Source organism: Artibeus jamaicensis, unplaced genomic scaffold, assembly GCF_021234435.1.
Source record: "Artibeus jamaicensis isolate MK-2021 breed Jamaican fruit bat unplaced genomic scaffold, CSHL_Jam_final contig_64, whole genome shotgun sequence".
Classification (NCBI taxonomy): domain Eukaryota; kingdom Metazoa; phylum Chordata; class Mammalia; order Chiroptera; family Phyllostomidae; genus Artibeus; species Artibeus jamaicensis.
Window position 1 is genome coordinate 11,912,062 of NW_026521911.1, and position 26,042 is coordinate 11,938,103.

At 39.1% G+C, this 26,042-nt stretch overlaps 1 protein-coding gene and 1 pseudogene across 10 annotated transcripts in view; both read right to left on the bottom strand.

Moving 5' to 3' along the window:
- Positions 1–26,042, bottom strand: part of DLG2 (discs large MAGUK scaffold protein 2) — a 1,926,133-nt gene that overhangs the window by 1,203,986 nt on the left and 696,105 nt on the right. The window lies entirely within an intron of this gene.
- Positions 23,563–24,163, bottom strand: LOC128628245 (60S ribosomal protein L15-like; annotated as a pseudogene).

Here is a 26,042-nt window from a genome sequence, read left to right on the forward strand (position 1 = left end):
ATTTCATAGTTTATACTTATTTGCTGTGGTTTTGCTAATTTTAAGATATTTTCAAGACATTGTTAATCCCAATGTGAACCAATTTAACTTGACATTGCCCATTAAATGTGAACACAACAGTAAAGTTTATTTTGTCATAAATATGTATGCGGGGTTACTTCTCTGATGTCACTTGAGAAGTAAATGGAATTTGAAGTAGCTTAACCTGTTTGGTAAGAGAGAGTCTTTAAAACAGTAGTCATCACCTGGCCTGCCTAGCAGGGCTGTGCAGCAAATTCTAGTAGAAATGCTTGGTAGACTAAAAAATAGAATAAACGTATTATTCATTGATGTCTCTATGCCATACAAGCAATGGTAGATAAATTCATTGTTATAGAGGAAGGAAAAGCAGCCAGAGACAAAAATTAGGCCCCTCTACAAAGCCTACAATAGATAGATAAACAGAAATTTGGAGGAAAAAACACTTTTCATGGAATTATTAGAAAAGAGATGAGTCTATTTCAAATTTACGCAGGGTCTGTGTGAAGAGGTCTCTCTCTTCTGTTGTTGGAATTTCTGGCTGCTGGCCTGTGATGCTGTAGCACCTGATAACTCTCCTCATGTTTTTCAGTGGTTAATCACCAAATCTGCCTGGCTGTTTAACCTGTTGTTTTAAACAGTTGGATACCCCTTTTTACACGGAGGTATAGCCTTTCAGGTGTGCAGTCTTATGACTTTCCATAAACTTTTCAAGGGATGTAAGCACTGCTATAGCCGATCAAGATACAGAACATTACTCTCATTCTCAAAGTTTCTCTCATATCTCTCTGTGATCTATCCCGTGCCAACCGCCGGGCCTTGGCAACCACGGATGTGATTTCTGTCCCCGAAGTTTTTCCTTCCCCACAGTGCCATCATAATGCAGTCACATCATACGCGGTCTCTTTAAGTTGGCCTTTCAGTCAGTAGCGTGCACCTGAAACTCACCCTCACTGTCCTGTGCACCCACAGTTCACTCACTGATGGTGCAGAGAAGTGTTCCATCGTGTGGGTGCAACACTGCTTTCTATTATTTAGCTGATGGATATTCGGGTGATTTCCAGCTTTTGATGATTATGAATAAAACTACTTAAAATATCTGTATATAAGTGTTTGTATGGAGATACAGGTTTCATTTCTTTGGATAAATGCTTAAGAATGTAAGTGCTGTGTTATACAACAAGTTTATACTTACTTTTATGAAAAACTGCCAAACTTTTTCAGAGTGACTATACCACTTTTTGTTCCTATCAATGATGTGTGTGCATTTGATTATTTCACTTTCTCAACAACATTTTATATGGTCATTTGTTATTACTGGCTTTCGAGTCATTCTAATAGGTATGTGGTATCATCTCCTGTGGTTTTAATTTTCTTTTACATTTTACTCCAAAATATTTCGAATTTTTAAGATGTTCATCTATAGTTTCTGTGACTGAATTTAGTAATAGGCAATATCACTGTTGCAAAAATTGTGAGTGGATTTAATAAGTTTCTTCTTCCAAGTGCATACATCTCAGCTCCCGCCCGAATGATCCAATTTTATGCTCAGCTTCACGTATGCCATTATCATTATTTCCCACTAGATGGCAACAGCTCAACTGTTTGGAACCGCTATCCAGCCAGAAAGGAAATTGTGTAATAAAAGGATGAAGAGTCAAGCCATGAATTGTGAAGTACTTTACTCTATGATTGTAAAATAAATTATAAAAAGACAACACTTCATTGCTGCCAAGTTAGAGCTCATCATAACCTAATGTGTGTGCTTTCTAAATCATTTCTATCTGAGTTTGGAACTACCAAATGTGGATAGAACACAGCATGTAAAAATACAAAACAAGGTGTCTTTTGAACATAAATCAGTGAAACGTTATAAGCAAACCCCTTGTAGCAGACATCATTCAGAACCTTGAACCAATTTTAGACGGCATGTACTTTTGAAGAATATCTTTTGAAATTCAGATGTTTATAAGTTTTAATATACCATGCTGACATGTTTTCTAGAATAGCTGTAGGTAAACTGAGAAGTTAGAGGACATTTTTTGCATGCTTGTTGCTGCTATTTCAACACATAGAGGGCACTTCTCTGTGCTCATTTCATTCATTAATCAAATGTGTTCTAAGTTCCTCTTATGTCCCAAGCTTTGTGTTAGGAATACTAAGAAGAAAAAGGCCTAATCTGTGATGATGATGATGATGATGATGATAGCAATCGTCCTTTAAGTACCAGGAGTTATTTTAAGACATTTATAAACATCATTCTACTTAACCCTTCTCGTCATAGGCTTATGGGACATTACTGTTCCTATCTTACAGATATGAAGACTGAGGCTCTGTGCCAACTTGGGTAAGTATGGTTGAGATAAAAATAATTTCAAGACATAGTTAGGTTAAGAGTGTGCTGGATATGTCATCTGAGAGTCAGTCTTTGCAGCCATGTGGCATGGAGGCAAACCAGATTTTTTTCATACTCTCCATATCGAATACCATTCAGCAGCCAAGAGCTTTCAAGCCAACCCTTGCAAATTCTATGGTGACCACCAAGCACAGATGGCAGAAGGGAGAGGCTAAGCCCACAGCTGGATGGAGGAAAGACCAAAGATGGAAGGGACATACCAGAAATACCAATGAGAATCCAGACAGGGCTGCATCATCAAGCTCTATCCATGACAAAAGAATGCAGGAATGCACATTCTCTAGTTGCAAGTACCAGCATTATTCCTAGAAACCAGACACAGAGTACTCCTGTGGGCATCTGCAAAGCCTTGGAGACCACAGATGCTCACATGAGGTCTTGTTGCTCACTCCCATTACCATGAGAACTTATACATTCCCCCACCTTCAGGTACCATCCTCAAGATGATAGAGAGGGGAAGATAAAAGCTTTTCAGAGGAGAGAAATATAACTTGATTAAATATTTATCCCAAATGCCATTGTTTAAATCCATCAGCAATAACACATTTGAGTTCATGACCTTTTGGCAGCCAAAGATGACTTTGAAAATCTGATGAAAGTTATAAACACTCACTATTAATAACTCCCCAATGCCCCCATCCCCAACACACACACACGGTTTAGATAATAAACGAGGCACAGTCATCAAGTCTGAGAACCCATGAATCCCAGGTTAAGAAATCCTAGTCGTGGAAATGGCACTACACTTGAGTTTTGATTTAGCCATGTGTCAGCAATATGACCTTGGATAAATAAACTCTTCTCTCTGAATGTCAGGTTCCTTACTGTGTTTGTTGAATGACTAACAAATGAAGAGATGGGGTAGAAATGACTATATAACTTCTAAATTGTATCTTCTGTGCAATCATTTACACTAAGTTCTATAATATATAAGTCTACCTATAGTCCTATGTGGTCCTCCATAGTTATTTTGTATCTGTCATTAACAGCATCTAATTGTCCCCATAACAGATCCCCTTTTTTCTCCATGCCACAAGCATTGGCATCTCTCTGGGGCAGTCCTCATGCTCATATATGAAGAGCTGCAGTAGCATTCTGTTCTACTTTGCTGCTTCAACCCTTACTTCTCCTCATGCATGAAAAACACTATTCTCAACCCACTGCTTCTTCCTATAATTCCCCTGCTTAAAACTCTACTAAGGCTCTCAATTGCATAAGAGATCTAAAGCTTGATGGTCAAAGTCTTTTTTTTTTTTAATCAGTTGATCTTCCCTTGCTTAACCAATCTTACTTCCTCATCTCCAGTCAGCCAAATCCTATCACTTGGAGGAAGATTTCATAGGAGAAAAAATAGTGATGCTTGGAATGCTTAGCTCAGCCACTTACTAGCTATTTTCATCTTGGGCAAAGCACTTATTCTATCAGGGCCTTAGTTTTTTCAACTCTTCTTTGTCTTTTTAATTGAATTCATTGGGGGTGATTTGGGTTAATAAAATTATATAGTCTTCAGGTATACAGTTCTATAATATACCATCTCTATATTGTATCATATGTTTACCACTCCAAATTAAATATCCTTCCATCAATACTTATCCCCCCCTTCTCAATTCTTAAACAAAGTAGCTGGGCTAGAAATTGTCAAGATTTTTTCCAGATCTGATATTCTATGACTCTATGACACTGCACCCCTTACATGCTATACTTGTTCCACTGTGAGTCTTTGTTCCTACAGTGTGTCCTTTTGCCAGAAGAAACATTTTCTGTTCTCTAAGGTTCAGCTTAGGCACTCCCCATCAAGGAAATCTCCCCAGTTCCTGAGCCTTTGAGAAGGGTTTCATTCTCTGAGTTCTCATGACATCTAAATGCCATGCTAATTAATGAGTATTTTATAATAATATCCAATGATATAATACTTTAGCTTTAATAGGTTTTCACACATTATTTCACTAGATGTTCTAAAAAAAAAACTTGATAAAGTAATTACTATTCCTCCTCAAACTCAAAGAAGCTAAGTGACCAGCTTAAAACTCCTGAGCTCTAAAGCAAAGAACCTAAGGTTGGAATTGAAATCTAATTTCTATTTTAAAATTTTATCTCCAGCCCTGGCCAGGTTGGCTCAGTTAGTTCCACATCGTCCCACAAACTGAAAGGTCATGAGTTCGATTTCCAGTCAGGACACATACCTAGGTTGCACATTTTGTTTCCGGTCGGGCTTACATGAGAAAGGAAACTAACAGATGTGTCTCTCTCACACTGATGTTTCTTTTCCTTTCTTTGTTCCTCCCTTCCCCTCTGTCTAAAATCAATAAGCATGTCCTTAGGTGAGCATAAAAAAATTTCCTCCATACATATTCAACATGGCAAGTAATTATCTGTATGTTTCACATATACAATGTGCTTTAATCCAATAAACATATATCAAGTTCCCACTTCCCACAATCCATTTAGGCACAAGCTATGGCTACAGTGGGTGGAGACCAAGTGGAGTTTTCTAACACAGACTCTTAAAATCTTTTTGTATCCTGGTACATATTAAATACTATAGAGTATATTTAACTAAGTACATATTAAATACCATAGATTATAGGGAACAAGAACACAGACCATGAGTCAAAAACCTATGTTCTCCTTCCTTTTCCTCTCTTTTCTTCTTCGTTTCTTTCCCTCAAAAAATATTGTTTATCCTGTAGAGCCTTCTACGGTCTGGATATTCTTGATTGCATTGTCTTATGCTGTTGTCTTTTGTACCATCTATGAAGTGGATGGCTACACCACACTAGAGGCTACACCACACTAGAGGCTACACCACACTCAGAGGCTACACCACACTCAGAGGCTACACCACACTCAAGCTCTATATTCTGGGGAGAACCACTCCAAATGCAGTGAGGTATATTTCCATCAGAAGTCACATCATGACTGACTTTTGTGGTGCTGCAGCCACTGACAAATCTACTAGAGCTACTCACTTAAAATTATTGTAGTCTATCATTCTTTCCTAATTTATTAGTAAGGATATTGCTATAAAAGACATTTCCTTTCAACTATTTCTTACCTTGTATTTCAGTTTGTATAGAACCAACAGGATAATGTGTTTCATTTTTTCCTTTTACTTTTGAGTTTTTAAAATAATGAATAGATTCCTTAGCATACTGCAAAGCTGATAATAAGGTGAGTTTTAAATACTATCATTCTGGAATTATGGATTTAAACACTGGTGGGTTTTAACTTATTGTATTATTATCCTTATCATTGTTCCAATTGCTTTTATTTCAGCCCATGGAAGCCTCTTCAGCAGACTTCTGACCCCATTTAATGTGACTCTACATTTCTTGAGGGATAGCTTACTTGCTTTCTGATGTAAGATATTCCAGGTTCATATTAGTATTCTATACAAGAACTAGAATTGACTTTTTTTTCTTAAAAAGCTATTTTTTTAAAGAAGCCCTGGCTTCTTTTTCTGGAAAATGGCATTTAGAAATCACACTGGAGGCAATAGGGTTGTTCATAGGTACTCAGTTGTCATGGCTTCTAGCCCTTTTGAAAAAACAGAACTAGGAAATATTCTTTTCTTAAAGATACAATACATCATGACTCATTCTAAATATACAATTCAAATTTTACTTAACCTTATTAATCTAGGTTATAACCTGGTTTCTTATCCCAACTCTGCCAGTTACCCGGGGAACAAGTAATACAATTTATAACTACTCCAAACGCTGAATTCTGTACCTGAAAAAATGGGATTAATAAAACCAGCCTTACACAGAACACACAAAGATATGATATTTGGTTTTTCCCAACCACATAGAAAAGACTGTAAATACCATATACCTGCAGCAAATTGGAGCTCACCTTATAAATCAAACTGGAACATTCTATAAGTTACCAATCAGGTAGAAAGGTCTTCTAGAAATTATGGGATGATTGTTGATTTCATCACAACCTCCTAAGGTACAGCACTGAGTTCCCTTATTCTGTTCTGTCTTCTTTCTAGTCATAGATACACCATCTCCCCAAAGAAAACATCTACTCCATTTTCAGGGCCTCTTCACGCGGGATCAGAATGCTGTCCCATGGGACCACAGACAATCCCCTCAGAAGCATCCCTCCCCTTGAACTGGGCTGCCTCAACCACAGATTTCCACTGCAGCAGCAATAGAGCAGAGTTGCAAAAAAAAATCCTCCAACTTAACCCTGCAGCCAGAGTTAACCAGCATTATAAATCTTCCTGGGACACCACCCTCCTAGGTTCAGGGATAGGCAAAGCTCTCCTCTTTGTTTAGACATTCCCTTAATTAGGACTCAGGCTGGGGAAAAGTCTCTGAAGTTAGTCTTGGCATTGCTCTGGCTTTTGAAGAGTAATGGTTTTGGTGGGGACAAAGTGTTTTTAAAATTCAGATCTCTTAACTAGGAACCCAAACCAATCTAATTAGAGTGGCTGAGCACTGGGATATTTATTCACTAATGAGGCTCAGAGAATCAACACAGAAGTGATTTCTGTTCTGGGTGCCTTCAGGCTGCCTTGAATGCGGCCCACACTCACTGGTGCCCAGGAGCAGAGCCCAGACCAGCTCCCTACAAGCCTCTCTGCTGAGTTTTCCTTTGGGGTGGAGGGTTCTCTCACTTCCCAATGCTGCTGCATTCCCCTCCACTATTCTCCTTTCCTCTCTCCACTCCCTTGCCTGGAGTGCTTCAGATTTCCATGGTTTGATTTTTTTTAAACTGGTGTCCTACGCTAGGCAAGTCCAAGTACTTGTTCTGTACCTGAGAACCCTTGCACATACTGTTCCTTCTTCACAAGAGGCTTTCTTTTTTCTAAAAAAACAATCTTGCTTATAAATTCTCATAGGTTTTCTACTAAGTTTTTCTAAACCTCTCTCTACTCCATCTCCACCCAGGAGGAAGAAACAGCACCCCCCTGAGGAACAATTCCTTCTGTTCCAACCCTTTACCTGATACATAGCTCTACCCCCCTAGTACGGCGACTGTGCGTCTATATGTGTGTTTCCTCTATAATGGTCTGAGCTTCATGAATAAATTGTATTATAAACTTGTACACCTGCTATTTGTATGATGTTGTTGACCAATGGTACTCCGATACATTTAATTTAAAAAAAGCAAATGTGCTCATTTATTTCTTCTGTTCCCAATTCCTATCTTAGTTTCTGGTTCATCATCGGACTTTCATGAATATTTGAGGGCTTTTTGCTAATGAGAGATATATTACAGAACATCCAGTAAACAAGGCAGAGGTACATTCAGAGTTCTGTGGGAATAGAAGCAGGAGAAACAATATCCGAGACACAAGACACAGCTGACTGACTTCTAGATCTCAGGCTAGTTGGTGAAGTAACAAAACAAAAAAAGCTACAAATAAGTGGGATCTTCCTCTATGATGCTTCTCATTTTCTCTACTGAGAGTTTCAGAGAGGAAACACCATCACATCCAATATACAATCAGGGACCAGCATCCGGCTCATTACTTGAAACATAATGGTGGTCAAAAACTGTCTACCGGTACAATTCTTTGGAAAGCAGTATGAAGATACCTCAAAAAATTCAAAATAGATCTGCTTTTTAACGTTGCTGTCCCACCTCTGGGAATATATCCGAAGGAACCCAGAACACTAATTTGAAAGAACATAAGCACCCCTATGCTCATGGTAGTGTTATTTACAATCACCAAGGTATGGAAGCAGCCAAGTGTCCATCGTAGATGAGTGGGTAAAACAACTATAGGACATTTATACTATGGGATGCTACTCAGCCACAAAAAAAGAAAATTGTACCTTTTGCAACAGTATGGATGGACCTAGAGAATATTATTTGAAGTGAAATAAGCAAATCAGAGAAAGGCAAATACCATGTGATTTCAGCATGTGTGGAATCTAATGAATAAACTGAACTAACAAGAAAAATGGGGACAGACTCATAGTTGGAGAACAGATAACAGCTAGGGGGCGGGGGTGATGAAGAGGTGGAGGGATTGAGTAAAAAGGCAAAAGGACTCATAGACATGGACACCAATGTGGTGACTTTGGGGGTAGGAGGGAGTATAAGGGGACTAAATGGCAAGGGAAAAACTACAACAAAGATTACATTAAAGAAGCTATTTACTGAATCAAGATATGCAACAAGTAAGCTGTGTACCACTTTCAGAATTGTCTCTGTCAACATGAAAATAAAAAACATACTGACAGTGACCAGAGGGGAGGGGAAGGGGTGTAAGAGGGGAAAGAAGGGCAAGGGTCAAGGAACAGGTACTTGGACAAAGACAATGGGGGTGGGGTGGGGGATTGAATGTGGGAGGTAGGTAGTGGCTAGGGTGGGGGAGAGTAATGGGGAGAAAATGGGGACAACTACAACTGAACAACAATAAAAAAGACAGAAATATCTCTGTCACTGTGACCCAATAATGCCAATCAGGGTCATAACCTACATGCAAATGACCCTTAGGTATTCTCCAAATTCACTCTCTTTATCTTCTAATGCATTTTTTCTTTTGTTTGTATTCTTAATTAGTATGGCATTATATAATTAGTTATGATGTTTTATCACACACATAAAATGTTTCCACTGTACATGTATATGTGTATTCAAGTGTTAATAGTTATAACATGACTGTGTACCTCTCTATCACCCTTGCTACTGTGGAAGTTCCATTAGAAGGGAAAGACTGTCATTATTTTTCTCATAAGTTTTTGCTCTCCAATCATTGGGCAGAGTCGCAGAGGAACCACTGTCCTATAATCAAATGGGTTGAATCAAAGAAATATATCAAAGTCCTCAGATGGGAGCCATCTGGGTTTTCTCACATTGAGCCCCTTCCCCAGCCCTCTTACTGACAGATGTCATGGTGACTCAGGGCAGCCCCACCTTGCCCACTGCGAAGAGGATCAAAGATCATGGAGTTGTCAAACAGAGTCTTGGAGTTTTCTAAACACGAAATACACTCAGCCTCAAGAGCCTTCTACAGAATCACCCAGAAAATTACACAAAAGAGTGAAACAAAGAGACACACGTGAAAGAAATAATCTTGGCACAACACTTTGCAAATGAACTCTCTAGGCCCTTGTTTCTGAGCTCTCCTGTGAGGTGCAGCCCTAGAAAGCATGGTGGTTGCTGGGCAGGGATGTTGTGATAGTCACTTGATTTTCTTGGAGCTTCTGACAAGATCACTAATAAATATTCATCATTTGGTTTCACCTAATCCCCAGGCTGTCTTATGGTGCCTGTGGCAATCTTCCTCCACCCGAAGGTATATAAAACACTAAAAAACTTCCATTAAGTTCCATCTACTGTTCTTCAAAGGTTATTAAAGAGCATCAGGGCAAGGAGTTGATAAAGCATTTTACAGTGAGGCTTTATTTTCAAACTCCTACCAATGCCTCAGATGGAGGAAAAATATTTTAGACTTTCTTCTATTATGTGAAACTGCACCACAAATTATTAAATCCTAACGTTTCCAGGAAACATTCAAGCGGTAGTTTTTTTTTTTTCCCAAAACCAGGTTTCTAGCTTCTCTGTCCTGTATCCATCCAGTGAACAATAAAAAATAATATCCCCAAAACACAGTTTAACTGATCCTTGGATTATAATACTGCTTCCCGTTTGTGTTTTATAAAAAGCTTTTTCACACATTTAGTCTAAATCACAAAATACCTCTGTAGGATAAATTGGGCATAAAACAGAGAGCCAATTAACACCACACCACATAGTCTGATGAGTTAAATGTATTACTGTTGCCAGAGAAACAGGTTTTACACTATGTTCGGGGGAGACTGGGCAGTTGTACAAAGCCGTACATACAAACTTGAAAAAGAGACTAAGAATCAGTCAGTCCATAGCAACATAAAAAATAGCTATAGTTATTTTAGAAGAGAAACACAGCTGGTTCAACAATTTCTCTTTCTCACCACTATTTATGTATATTCACTATAAATATAGATTCATAGGTATGTGTATTCATTTTAGTTTTAAAATACACAGAACATTTTAAAGATGGTGTTTCAAAATGCAATATTCAGAGCTCCTGAAATCACACAATAAATTAGCTAGTTATACAACTTCAGTCTGTCCAGCTAGAATGTACTTGTTGCAATTAAAAGGACTTAAAGTATAATTTAATAAACTATTATTCCACACTTGACAACTATTAAAGTGACAAATGAGACAGGACAAAGATGCTGAGGCTACAAAGGATGGACAAGGCCACACAGCTGGCAGGTAAGTGGAGGTCCTTGGTCTAGAACTCACCTCTTCTGATTCGCAAGCTAACATTTTTTCCCACCACTTCTGATGCAATATAATACACTATTATAATAGTGTATTATATAATAGGTGTTTAAAACACACTTTTTTTTTTTGCCCTGGCTGGTGTAGCTCAGTGGAGTGAGCACAGGCCAATGAAGCAAAGGATCACGGGTTTGACCAGTCAGGGCACATGCCTGGGTTGCGGGCTGGGTTCCCCAGTGAGGGGCTGTGCAAGAGGCAACCAAACACTGATGTTTCTCTCCCTCTCTTTTTCCCTCCCTTCCCTTCTATCTAAAAATAAATAAATAAAATCTTTTTCAAAAACACACTTTTTGAACTGTTTATGGATTCAGTCACTTTTTTCTAGCTGGTATGGATGGCTATACCAAGTCAAAAAGAAAGTTAAATTTTACAAATAGATTTTAACAATTTTATAGACAGAATATTTTAAAGGTTTTTTTGATGACATACAAAAATATTCTAACTGTGTTGAGGTCTAAAAATGCCATGTTTAGAGATAAGCGAAAACCCATCCATAACAGGCAAGTCCCTATTGGTCACACATGACTTCCCAGGAATATATTTGCCACCACATGGGGGTGTAGTGCTCTTAAAATGCACTTTGCAGAAATTCTGAGCAGCTCAGAAGAGCAAGGTGGGGTGGAGTGGGGAGAGCCGAATTTTATTGGCAAAGACAAAGCGCTTTGTCTCCTTTGCACTGAGCACAAGACCCTGGGATAAGAGTGGAGTCCTAATTCATCCTCAGAGTATCTCCAATATGAAATTATCTTTGTGATGATAATGTGCCTAAACAGTTCCATCTCACAAAATACTTTCCCACCACCTGTGAGTCACCTGGGGTGGGGCAGCAATTCCACTGAAGGGGCCATATTAGTACATGCTACATTCCCCACTCCCAGAAGGTGCTTAGGAAAAGAATTAATTAGCAATAGTTGTTCTTGTTGTTGGAATTACTGTGAGATAATTGACCGCGTTGGGGGCTATGTCCTCAAGCTGGAGGCAAACCATGGAAGCCAAGGTCAATTGTCTCATATTAATGCCCACAGTGAGAAATGCTATGATGATCATCATAAGACATAACTGTAAAATACTTAAAGTCTTAAATGGCCAAATCTTTTAACTACAGTACAGTGATTACGGATCCAATGTAGTTTAATTAAAATAAGAAACACCACATTGGACACCCATAATGATCAGAAAGTTTCCTAATTGTGGATGAATTTGGTAATGAAAACACACCAAAAGAAATCCCCACACAGTTTATTACATCTGCAAACACAGATTATCTGCTTTTGCACCCATAGAGGACACATTTCTAAAAACCTGACTAGTGCGAACAATTACTTCTTAAGTTTATGTTTGTCATTTCAGGTGCATTAACTCTTTCCATAACTAAGGTTTGGGGATGAAGGAGCATACTGTAATTTTAGTAGAAAAAGCATAAGCTTTAGAATCAGGCAGACTGAAATTTGAATCGTAGGAATCCCATGTTTACTAATACTAGCTGTGCAACTTAAATGCGTTATAGCCTATAAGGTCCACAAAAGAAAGAAAAGGTAATTCAGATGGCATTCTGAAGACAATGTAGCAAGGGAGGTATGGGCAGCGTTAAGGGAATAAACAAGGAGTAATGAGGCACTCAGGTCTCAAAAGCAAGAGCAAGAAGGCGTTATACTACCGCCAGGACTTAGGGCAAGGGCAAAAATAGAGAAGTTGTGTCTGCTGAGAGCTGGGGCCTTGGCAGCAATGTTTGTTGCTTGGCAAGAACTACAATCCTGGGTGAACAACTGCAGCTGCACATCCTAGTCCTTTTCTTCTCTGGCCTTCTGATCTCTGGCAAGGACCACTGTTTGTCCAAATCTAACCAGAAAAGAAGCCAGTAAGGAAGCTCTAGATGGGGCAGGCAACAGTGGAGAGAAGAGCAGGTAAGGTAATTCATTGTTCTGGGTAGGAAGGATGCAGGCAGAGAAGAGCAGCTTACTTTCTCAGTCTTTCTGTCTTTATTTATAAACAAAGAATCGAACAAACCCTTGTCCAATGAAATTATTGTAAAAATACCCAAGGTGTATAATGCAGTATGCATCACATAGCAGATGCTCAATAAGTAGTAGCTAGTTCCTTGTGAAGGTCAGTGTATATTCTCTATTAAAATTCAGCTACCATACAACAAGGTTGCGCCTCAAGAAGTTTATCTTGTTTCTTTTTCACAGAAAGCTGTTTTGTTTTTTTCTTTATAAAATAAAAAGACCATGAACAGAGAGATGAAACCACCAATTCTATGAGTCATATGCTTACTTTAACTTAAATACAAGGGATATATATCAATTAGTTATATATTTCTAACTAGCACGATCCAACCCAGAGAGCAAGCACATCAGCAAGCAATGATCTAAACTCAGGGTTCTAAACATTTTTTACCTTACACTCCACCATCGACCTATGACACATCTGAAATGAAACCATGATTCCAACAGAATGCAAAAGTTTCTTTTTAATGGAACTTCTGCCTTCAGTCTTTATATTTAAAATTATTCATAAGCATCAAATGCACTGAAGTTTGGCAGAGGGCTATTGCTCTTGTAGAGCAGCCATGCTACACAGGTCTCCCCCAAGCACCTACAGTAAACCCTGCCACCCCAGGCTCTCCTGGCTACAGGTTTCCTTGTTTTAAGGCGTGTTTCTATCTGAAGTTTTTTGTTGAGTTTTTGCTTATATACCAGGTTGGCCAAAAAATTTATTTAGTTTTTCTCATAAAATAAAAGACACACTTTTCATTTTCACCAAAACTTTATTGATTTGAATATTTTGAGTACGTTGGCTATCTTCCATGTGGTATAACATTGATTTTTGTGAATTAATGTCTCAATTTAATCACTATCAACTTCAACTGGTCCATCTGACTATGGAGCATCATCCAGCAAAGAATCTCCAGCATGAAGCCTCACAAACCACTTTCGACATGTTCGATCAGTCACAGCACCTTTTCCATATACTGCACAAATTTGTTTTTTCAATTTCTGTTGTATTTTTACCTTTCTTGAAATAATAAAGCATGATATGCCAAAAATGTTGTGTATTTTCTTCCATATTCCATATTAAAATGTCTGCACAAAACCTCACCAATTTTGATTTTTTAAAAAATGTACCTTAATATAATAGCTGCCACAACACAATCTAACAAAACTGTTTTTTTTGAATGAAGTTAAAAACAACTAAGTACTACTAGGGCCATTTATGAAAAAAGCGAAATGAACTTTTTGGCCAACCCAACATTATTTGCCTCTTCCATGAGAGAGCATGGACCTTAGCTATCTTCTTCTCCTTTATGTCTAGTGCTACCTAGAACAGGGCTTCATAGTAAATACCAAATAAGTTCACATACACACAGAAAAGCACACACACAAAAGTAGTAATCGCATGACACACTCAAATCACTGAAACAGGTATTCAAACATAGTAGCATTATTGCTGCTTTCATTATTGTTGCTCCTATTAAGAGCAATGATGAAATGGTGCACACAGGGCAAATACTACAGTGAGGACAGATGGGATTACTCTCCAACAACTGAGTCTTTGTCGTACATGCATTTACTGTTCGTCTTCGTACTCAGCCCATGCCCACCGCAAACTTTGTGTTACCAGTGACGTCACCAGCTAGGTTTTGTAGCATAGGAGGATCTCTCTCAAACAGGAGGGGTGATAATGTTTCAGATCCCAGGAAAATGCTACTTGTCAAGTGCCAAGTGCCAAGTGATACACAAATAATGAAAGGGAAACCTACAGACTTCTGCTCTTGGAAGATGCAGTAAAGGCACTTTTCCCAATTCCTCCTATGAATTACAATGAGAAATCCTGGGCATTATATATAGAACAACCCAAGAAGACCTTAAAAGGTGGAGAAAGAAGACAAACTAGAGATCTAGGGACTGAGGAACAACATGATGGTGAGTTCCCTGGTTTTTTTCTTCATATATTTCAGAGTTAAGAGCTGAAGAAATTGAAAGCCCACAGATGTTAACAACAACAAAAAAAACCCTAACAAAAGCCTGCCCCTTCCAACCAAATGGGCAAGGAAAGGAGCAGCCTAGAAAGACAGAAAAGTTTTCAACTATAACCGCTTTCCTCCTGCCAAACACCACACAAAAACTACTGTCCCAGCCACCCACACCAGGGAAGGCCAAGTGTGGAGCCTCACCCACCACACCTGTGATGAGGTTCCCCAGTTCCCCTGCTTGGATGGCGTCAAAATGGCCCATCAGGGATCTGTAACTTTCATGCACACTGGGCAATAAGAAAGCCATCTCCATCAACAGCAGTGTCATTACAGGCCACTTGGGGAGCTTGGATTTTGACCCCTACCTGGCAGAAGCATGTCATTCCTCCCTTGACCCATTGGGGTGGGATCAGAGGAGGCCTGATGGGAGGTGAAGGTGGTCACCATAGTCCTACTGCAATGAGATCACACCCTCTTCTCGCCTCCTCCATCCACCATGGTGTCAGTAGGGGCCATGGAGAGAACACTAGCAGGAGAGGTGCCAGGGAGGCACCGATGGAAGCCCTTTGGAGAGCCGGAACTACCACCCATGCTCAGCAGTAAGGAGGAGCCCTGCTTCCTTGGTGTCAAGAGAGGCTGAGTGAGAAGCCTATCTTTTTGGCCCCACTTGGCAGTAATGAGGCAGCACTCATGCCTTTTTTCCTCTGCTGTAAAATGTAATGGGTGTAATAAAAAATCACTCATCACACCAAGAATCAAGAAGATCTAAAGCTAAAAGATAAAAGACAATTAATAGATGCAACAAGATCAAACAGATGTTAAAATAATCCTACAAAGATGTTAAAGCAGTCCTTATAAAAATGCTTCAATAAGCAGTCAGGAACATATCTGAAACAAAGGGGAAAATAGAAATCCTCAGCAAAGAAATAAAAAGTCTCAATAACAACACATCAAATATATAAAGAAAATTCAAATGGAAATTTTTTTCAACTGAAATAAAAATCTTAATGGATAGAGTCTATAAGGGAACAGAAAGGACAGAGGGAAAAATATCAGTGAGCTGGAAGATAAAACAGGATAAATTACAATACAGAATAAATTAACCCCCACGCCCACCCCAAAATGAAAAGAGCCTCAGGGAATGTGTGGGACGATAACAAAACATCTAACATTTGTGGCATCACAGTCCCAGAAGGAGAGAAGAAATAGGGCAGACCTGGAAAAGCACAAGGCAAAATAATGGCCAAAAACACCCCACATTTGGCACACACACACACACACACACACACACACACACACACACACACATAGATCAAGATGCTGAGCAAAATCCAAATAGGATGAAGTAAAAAAGAAATCTACGCCAAGATACCTCATAGTCAATCTTACGAAAACTTAAGACAGATAAGAAATTTGTGAAGGCAGCAAGAAGAAAAGATGTGTTAGCTACAGGGAGAAATCTATCTGGATAGCAGTAGATTTTTTTATTAAAATCCTTCTGGAGGCTATAAGAAAGCCACACAACACTTTTCAAGTGCTGAAAAAAAAGATTCATCAATTTGGAATACCATTCCCAGTGAAAATTCTGCAGGAACTAAGGGAAAATGAAGACTTTCTTTGACAAAGGGAAACTAAGAGAATTTGTTACCAGATTTACCTCTAAGAAATAGTTCTTTAAACACAAAAGAAAAGATAAAATAGTAAACCATATCATAAAAGAATAACATGGTAAGAAAAATATGCATGAATACAATAGACTTTCTCTCTTCTCTTGAGTTTTCTAAATTATGTTTGTTGATGAAAAAAATTATGTTTCTGATGTGGTTCTAAGTGAATGTAGGGAAGAGTAAAGGAACATAATTGGAGGTAAGATATTTTTTATACTGTGATAGAACTAGAAAAAGGATGAGATCAAAGCAAAATGAGAAAAATGATAAAGATAAGAACAGAAGTCAATGAAACTCAATACATAAAATCAATGAAACAAAGGGCTGGCTATTTGAAAAAAACTAATAAAATTGACAAGCACTTAACAAAATCGACCAAATAAAAGAGAGAAGGCATACATCACTAATATAAAAATAAAATAGGACTTATCACTAAGATCATGCACACCTCTCAAAAGCCTAATAAATCAATATTACACACAGCTCTGCAAGTATAAATTTGACAACTTAGGAGAATGGACTAATTCCTCATAAAACATAAACTGCTACCACAACCAACTTAATATAAAATAGACATTTTTTAACTTTTATTTTTATTGATTATGCCATTACATTTGTTCTATTCCCCCCTCCACCCTGCACACCCCTCCCCCACAATTCCCCCCTTTAGTTCATGAACACGTGTCTCAAGTTCTTTAGATTCTATATTTCCCCTACTATTTTTACCCTCCCCCCTATCTATTTTCTATCTACTGTCTATGCTACTTATTTTCTGTACCTTCTCCCCCCTTCTCCTTCTCCCACTCCCCTGTTGCTAACCCTCAACGTGATCTTCATTTCTTTGGTTTACTCCTGATCTAGCTGTCCTCTTAGTTTGCTTTTGTTTTAGGTGTGGTTCTTAATAACTGTGAGTTTGCTGTCCTTTCACTGTTCATCTTTTTTATCTTCTTTTTCTTAGGTAAGTCCCTTTAACATTTCATATAATAAGGGCTTGGTGATGATGAACTCCTTGAATTTGATCTTATCTGAGAAGCACTTTATCTGTCCTTCCATTCTAAATGAACACTTTGCTGGATAGAGCAATCTTGGATGTAGGTCTTTGGTTTTCATGATTTGGAATACTTCTTTCCAGCCTCTTCCTGCGTGTAAGGTCTCTTTTGAGAAATCTGCTGACAGTATGATGGGAACTCCTTTGTAGGTGACTGTCCCCTTATCTCTTGCTGCTTCTAGAATTCTCTCCTTCATTTTAATCTTGGCTAATGTACTGATGATGTGCCTTTGTGTGTTCCTTCTTGGATCCAACTTCTTTGGGATTCTCTGAGCTTCTTGGATTTCCTGGAAGTCTATTTCCTTTGCCAGATTGGGGAAGTTTTCCTTTATTATTTGTTCAAATAAGTTTTCCACTGGTGGCTGTGCCTTTCCCCCTTCTGGTACCCCTATAATTCAGATGTTGGAGCGTTTAAAGATGTCCTGGAGGTTCCTAAGCCTCCCCTCATTTTTTTGAATTCTTGTTTCTTCATTCTTCTCTGTTTGGTCATTTTTTCCTTCCTTCTGGTCTACTCCCTTGATTTGAGTCCCAGTTTCCTTTCCATTACTATTGGTTTCCTGTGCATTACCATTCATTTCAATTAGTTTAGCCTTCATATGTTCCTCTAATTTGTGACTAAAATCAACCAGTTCTGTGAGCATTCTGATCACCAGTGTTTTGAACTGTGCATCTGAAAGTTTGGCTATTTCTTCATTGCTTAGATTTATTGGCTCTGGGGCTCTGAGTTGTTCTTGAGCCATGTTTTTATCTGTTTGTGCCTGTTACATAGGAGGAGCGGAGCCTTAGTTGTTTACCAGGGCAGGGCCACCCAGGTTGCTGATTTGTGATGCTGTATGTGGGGGTGGGGTCAGAGAGGGAGCAATGGTGGTCCTCTCCACTCACCTGGCCCATCTTACCGCTCACCCCCGCCTGTGTATCTGAGTGCAAGTGTGCGAGCCCGCCGCCCTGTGATGCGTGGTCTCAATGCTCGTCTCTTCACTGGTTTATCTGCGCACAAATGTGCGACCGACCACAGACAGCCATCCATGCCTCTTCCCTGTGTCTGCCAGTAGCTACCCCGCACCTGGGATCCTCGCCCTTGGCTGCCTGAGCACCGCCGGGGTCGGGGATCTTTTTTGACCAACCTACTCTGCTGCTGGCTTCACCCCTCTCACCGTTGTAGCTGAGCGGTTCATTATTTTCAGACTTCGTATTGACAATTTTCTCCATATTGACAGTTTGGTTGCGTTTATTGTTAAAACTTTGTTGTTTTTAGATTTGGCTGTGCGAGGACGCAAAGTGTTTCCACCTACGCCTCCATCTTGGTGGTAGTCTAAAATAGACATCTTTAATAGGGTTACAACTATTGAGGGAATTAACTTTATAAACCTATAAAATACCAACAAAGAACTCTCCATGTCTTGATGATTATATTGGAAACTTCTACAAAATATTAAAAAAGAATTAAGACCAATTCTATATACTCTCTTATAGAAAATGGAAGAGGAGTAGATACTTCCTAATTCATTTCTTATAGTACTCAAATAGCACAGAAAAAGACAATACAAAAGAGAAAACTACAGAGAAATATCCCTCATGGATACAGAACCAAAAAATCCTTTTAAAATATAAGGAAATAAAATGTAGTACTAAATACTGCAATAATGTGCAGACACCAATACTAAAAATACAATACTCTTTACAGTTGCCCAGCCCAAAATGTCATACTTAAGTATAAATTGACTAAAACATGTGCAGAACTTGTGTACTCCAAAGTACAAAACATTATACATACTATGTTCATTAAATAAAAGACTCAAACAGTAAAATATTAATTCTGTCTAAATTTATGTACAGGCTTAATACAATTTGTATTAAGTTTCCAACAAGAATTTTGGTATTTGTTGATAAGATTATTCTGAAATTTATATGAAGAGATAATAATGATAATAGAATAATTTTGGAAAATAATAAATGGGAAAATAATCTAACTCATTTTAATACTTACTATATAACTACAATAACTAAAACAATATGGAATTTGAAGATAAACATAGATATATGAAAGACACAAAATGTGTCTAACTGATTTTTGACTAATAAAAAAGTAATCCTTTTCAACAAATGATGCTGGAGTAATTTAATATCCAGAGGGAAAATAAAATCACCTAAAAACCTCCATCTAAATCTCATTATACAAAAATTAAAATAGTGGTCCTGGCTGGTGTAGCTCAGTGGATTGAGCGTGGGCCTGTGAACCAAAGGGTCACAGTTCGATTCCCAGTCAGGGTACATGCCTGGGTTGCAGGCAAGTTCCCAGTGGGGGACGCACGAGAGGCAACCATACATTGATATCTCTCTCCCTCTCTCCTTCCCTTCCCCTCTAAAGATAAATAAATAAAATCTTTTAAAAAATTAAAATAGCTTGTGAATCTAAATGTAAAACTTTAAAAACTATGAAAGTTCTAGAAAAAAAATCATAGAAGAAAACCCTTAGTATCTATGGCTAGGCAAAGAATTCTTAGACTTAAAGCAAAAATACAATCCATTAAAGAAGAAAACTGATAAACTGAATTTAATCAAAATAAAAAAGATTGCTCTGCAAAAGACCATATTAAGAAGATGGAAAGACAAGCCACACAATGAGAAAAATATTTGAGAAGCACATATCCAACCAAAGATTAATATCTAGAATATTTAAGAAACTTTCAAAATTCAACAACAAAAAAATCCAATTAGACAACAGGCAAAAGACATGAGGAGATATTTGGCCAAGGAAGACATACAGATTGCAAAATAATGACATGGAGAGATGTTAATGTCATTAGGCATTAAGGAAATGCAAATTAAAAGCATAGTGAAGCATCGCTATACACCAAACGCTGAAAGTAAAGAGCAGTGAAACACCAAGTGTGCATCAGAACTTGGAAAGACTGGATCACTCACCTGGCTGTCAGGAGTGAGAAATGGTGCAACCACTGTGGAAACACTTTGGCAATTTCTTACAAAACTTAAACATGCAACTACTATTCAAACTAACAGTTGCTCTCTCATGTATTTTCCTTGAAAAATAAAAACTTATGTTCAAATCTTTTTATTCATAATAACCAAATATGAAATAACACAGGTAGTCTTTCAGTGGATAAACAAACTGCAGTATGTCTATACTATGAAATATTACTCAGCAATGAAAAGGAACAGACTATGATACACATACAACAACAACTTGGATAAAGCTCCAGAGGGTTATGCTGAGTTAGAAAAGAAAATCTTAAAAGGTATGTATAATTTAATTATATAACATTTTTATAGAACAAAATCCTAGAAAAGGAGAAGAGATTACTAGTTGCCAGGGTTAGGGAGGGATCAGGGATAGGGAAGTAGGTGTGGCTATGAAAAGGCAACCTGTGGGATCCCTGTGTGATGCGAGGGGTATGTCTCCTGATTGTACCAATGTCCAAAGTGTGGCTGTGATATTGTACAACAGTTCTGTTAAGACATTACCATTGGGGGAAACTGGTACATGGGATCTCTCTGTACTACTTCTTATAACTGTATAAGTGAACCTACAATCATGTCAAAGTAAGTTTATCAAAGTAACAAATAAAAAAGAGCTCTTTGCTTGTCATCCTTTAACACTGACCTCTCTCTGCCTCACTCCCAGTACGTGACTACTGGTGCATTCTGCCTTCAGCATAGGAACACAGACAGCCCTCGGGACACGGGGTGCTAGGGAAGGAGAGCAGGTATCATTGTATTAAGTCAACCTCTGTCCTTCTGTGGAAAAAACAACATGAGTATGAGGATATTAACAAAAAAAGACAGGTCATTTATGAAGTTTCATATCATTTTATGAGGTATATGGAGGTTAAAAAATAGAGAGACAAATAGCAGAGATTCCGAATAATATTTCTTTCCTACAACAGGATGCTTATCATTCATTCACTCATTTATTAATTCATTTCATTCAGTTATTCATTCAAAAGCATCTGTCTGCTCTCATTCATGACTACTCTCTGATAGGAACTATGCCAAGCCAAGCAGACACAAATGTAAATAAGACACAGATTCCTCCTTTTAAGGCTCTCAGAATCTAATAAGAGAGACAAAATTTTTTGAACTGTCGATTTTAGAACAATGTAGACATTTGATCATTGAGCTGTGAAAAGAGTATCATGGGAAAACAGAGCAGAGAACCTAACCTGGCTGGGGACAAGTGTGTCCAGGGAGGTTCCTGGAGAACATGAAACCTGAACTGACCCGGTTTTCATTTCCAAGGTTACTCCTTATCTACCACCCGTCAGTCACTACTCTAGGTTACAACAGACACAACAGCACTGTGGACATGAAAAACACAAACAGTGTGATCCAGGCAAGTAGAAGCACCTCAAAGAAATATTTATTAAATCAAGTTGAATTAAATAGTGATATACTAAAAGAAGTTTAATTAAGTCCTTTTTGTGCCATGAAAAGGAAGCTTAGGACTTGGGGCTTCAGATGAATGAAATGTAACTATGAAGTAATGAGACCGATTCCAATTTGTAAGCTCACAAACACAGAGTCACACCTTTAGCTGCATACTCTGTGGACTGATGCTGGAAATCAGACAGGAGTCAACAGCTTACAATGTAACAGCAGAGTCTAATGCTTAATGCTTTTGTGTGCACAATAAAATAAAAAAGCCTGATTGCTTAGCCTCCTAAGCACAGATTGCACTGTTCGCTAACATGCTCAAATTAGTTATGCAAATCCTGTGCCATGTTATGCCTCTCTGCCATATGTGTGTGACTAGTTACCATAGCAGTCAGCTTAAGTGCATACTTTCCATAGCAACCTAGGAATCTTTACTGTACAGAGACCTCGGTAAGACGGAATTGAAAGCAATTTCACAAGCGATATGAAATATAAATGTTGGCATCACCCCCTGAATCTTTCTTTAAAACTACATCACTTATCCTGGACTTTTAAATGCCACAGCCTCTGGGTGGTTCTCTTTTAAACTATCCCAGCAACTCTTTCCTGTCAGAAATATGAAACCCTTTGAGAACAGATAACATTCATGGTTTGAAGGCATAAAGGGGAGTTTTTCTCCAGGCTCATTCTAGAGCGTGGGTGAATGAACGTGCCTGTCTACAGTGCAAAATTACAAGGAGTTAAGGAGGCTGAGAGGTGCTCTCTGAGTGCAATCTGCAACTTGAAGGGCCACATGGTGGTGCATGTGCACCTGGCACTATCATTGGCTCACTGTGTTGTTGCAACTTCCTGCCTTGAACTACAAGGCTGGCAGCAGACTGAGCTAGCATTTTCCCTCGTCTTGGTGATCTTTTGGGAGCAGATACCCAGCCAACTATATTAATCTCATCTTTGATACTTAACTAGGAAGACCATTTACCCTCAAAAGGCCTCTGCAGCCCTTCACGTCTACATACACAGTGGGAATGCATCCGTGAAAAACAGGATTCCCAGGTGCTTCATTCATTTATTTTAGGCTTATCCATGTACAAAATTAAACATATGTACACACAAACTAGGCCTGAACAGTGGTCTTAGAACTGAGCTAAATTTATTTGAGGGTAATATTACCAGTGGCTGTCATTACTGAAGCACTTATGGGCCAGGCAGTGTGACAATACTCTCGACCCATTATAAGGAATCCTCACAGCAACCTGTGAGAAATGGCAGACCAGCTGCACTTCACAGATGAGGAAACTGAGGCACAGACCCTGCCGAAGAACCCAGTGTGGCACCCAAAGCCATATCCCCAGAGTGAATGCGAACACCTGACAAGAAAACCAGGTAGTGTGAAAGACAAGGAGGCACACAGGCTGCTCTGAGAGTAATAAAATTGGTCTCTGGGGGATGTTGTCCTCCTTGTGTCAGCACTGGCTCCATCCGTGGTTCTCCTGGATTCTTTATACGTCATATATTTAAATCTTTGTGGGAAAGAGCATATTCTCTATAATTCTGATAACAAACCTAAAAAAACATTTCCTATTACGTAGGTTTTCGGTATCCCAGTTATTGCCCCTGCCCCCACCACCACACACAGCCCTCCCACTGAAAAGGGACTAAATAAAATAAAATAAAACATCTGTTTGTTTCTATTTTTATTTATTTTTTAACTGTCCTGCATTGTTTATTAGGTAAGAATTTTACAAACATATTAGTGGTAATGGTAGAGCTGGAGAGTATTGTGCCTTCTCCAAGCTGCATATCAAGAACCACTAACGGTAGGGTGGAACTTGTGGCCCTGTCCAAGGCCATGGCTCTTGTAGCCTATAGATGTCTGCTCCTGCATCTCCCTGTGCTTTGGACCAGTGTGGTGATCCATTTGGTGTCAGGATTCCTTCCAATAGCCTTATGGAATGGATCAATGAGGATAACCTCAAAAATTTGTACGTGGATCTTCACCAACCCAGTAAGAATTGAGGACTCTCAGAGTCCCACAGTGGCACCCAGCTCATTCCTTGGCAACAGACTGAAGGCTTCGGGCGAGCTCTGGCTGGTTAACACCATAACAGACAGGCTTGCCACAGGTTGCACCCTCAGGAACAGGGTGTTTGCAGCCACCATGGTGCACCATGGTGCACATGAAATATATGAAATAGCCTTGCTTGGCCTCGTTTCCCAGCCTGCATGCTTTATCAGGCCCAGTGGGGCACAGAGAGCTGGCAGCACTGCCAGAAGCACATCCTGAGAAGGAAGCACATCTCATTGGACTGCTTCTTCCTCCATAGCTCCTGGATGTACTTGTAAGCGCCCATCTTGGCTTGCCTGATAGCTGTGGTCAGATGGAAAGGAATAGACTTTCTCTTTATTTTTTTTTTAAAGACATGCTTTGATAAGGCTATTGCCTATGTAAATGACTGGCCTGATAGGGCTGCTTCCAGGGAGAGAAGCAGAAAAGGAGGTGCATGCAGGAGAAGAAAACAGAGGCAGCTTTGGAAGGGGAAGAGAAGCAGGAGGAAACCAGCACCAGAGGCAGAGGTGGCAAGGAAACCAGACAGAGGGTAGAAAAATCCCATGATCTTCAATGCGTGACCACCTTACTGTGCCTATTCAGTTCATCACAAAAGTTATTCAACTCTCACATTGTAGGAAATAAAATGGGGGGAGGGAGCAGCAAACGGAAAAAGATTTTGCTTTATATCTGCACTGTCTGGGAGAGAAGAGAACAGTATCTGAGTAGGCGCAGAGACACCAGGCCACTGGAAACAGGAAGAAATAGAAAGAAGTTACAGAAATGTGCAGAAAGTACGAGGAGAGTGTCAGACCGTTCCAGGAAATGGAACAGTCAAAGTTTGACAACATCTGTAAGGGGAAGAGGGTCTCAGTAGTACCTGGCTTACCTAATTATATGAACTATTTCTATTGCCCTAGGAAGCCCTTACCTGCTTCCCTACCAAGGCTGTCCCAGTCCGTGGCACATTGTAGGTGTTCAATAAGCATTAGGTAAATCATTATTATTAATACATTATATGAATTGCTGATTTGAAGTTAATTTACAAGAATTGCATCTTGAGATCTTTTCCTGCACCTTAGACATACTCTGTTCGTTAAGAAGAATATGAATTGTAAATTAAGAGTCTAAGCAAAACTAAATTAAGAAGGTCAATTTGCAGAAAATTTTATTCAAGGGTTTCCAAAGCCATAGATAAATGAGTCTTGGATTAGCTGCCCCACTGCTCGCATCTATTAGCTGGGAGGAATGTAGACAATGAATTTTGATGGGATGCCTCTCACATAAGGGGAGATTTGAAGCTGTCAAACATAGTTTACCGTCCCAGAGTGGGGAGTCAAGCCAGCTCCCTCTGTCACCTTGAGATGCAAATGCATCCATGGCATTTTTCATGTATCAGGCCCTGACATAGCAACACTCCCAGTAGGGATGACACTGGTATTGCCTGTTACACCTTCATTTTGCCACAAGCAGCTTTCAATTTGTCCTGCCAAGTGGCACCTGCCTAGGGTAAATGCAAGTGGATGAGCTAACACATCTCAACACAGTCACACTCCCTGAATGGCACAGTGACACCGCAGGGATCACCAGCTCATTTTAGAGAACAAATACAACACCTTTGCGAGCTGTTTTGCACACACTTTGGCACCTGGAGCAAAGGGAACTTCATCTGATAGTAGCTGACTTAGGTTTATTAAAGGTGCAAACCAAGCAGGGCTGCCTCCAGAGAAGAAAAAAGGAAATACCTGCCACCACTTTATTGTTCCCAGGTCCATTCACCTGAAAACTAAACTGGCCACTGAAAACCCTTGGAGGACAAATTGTTAAATGCCTTCACCTGAGATCAAACGAGACCAAGAATGCTGGTAAATGTGGTCAGAGCTAGGATCCACACCTCCCATATTATACCACCATGCATACTTTTTTCCCTAAGGACCTTTGAAATCTACTGAATTTTCTTTTGCCTTTCCACATGGCCTCAGTTGTGTCATTTGCAAAGTAGTCAAAGTATTTTTTATTCATAGAATGGTTAAAAATAAAAATGGCAACTGCTAAATTTTGAGCATGTATTGGGTGCCAGAGTCTTGCCAGGCAGCTTCTATACAGGATCTTTAATTCACACAACAGCCTTGCAAGAAAAAAGCTATTCTTATGCCCAGTTTTACCAAGAAGGAAACTGAGGT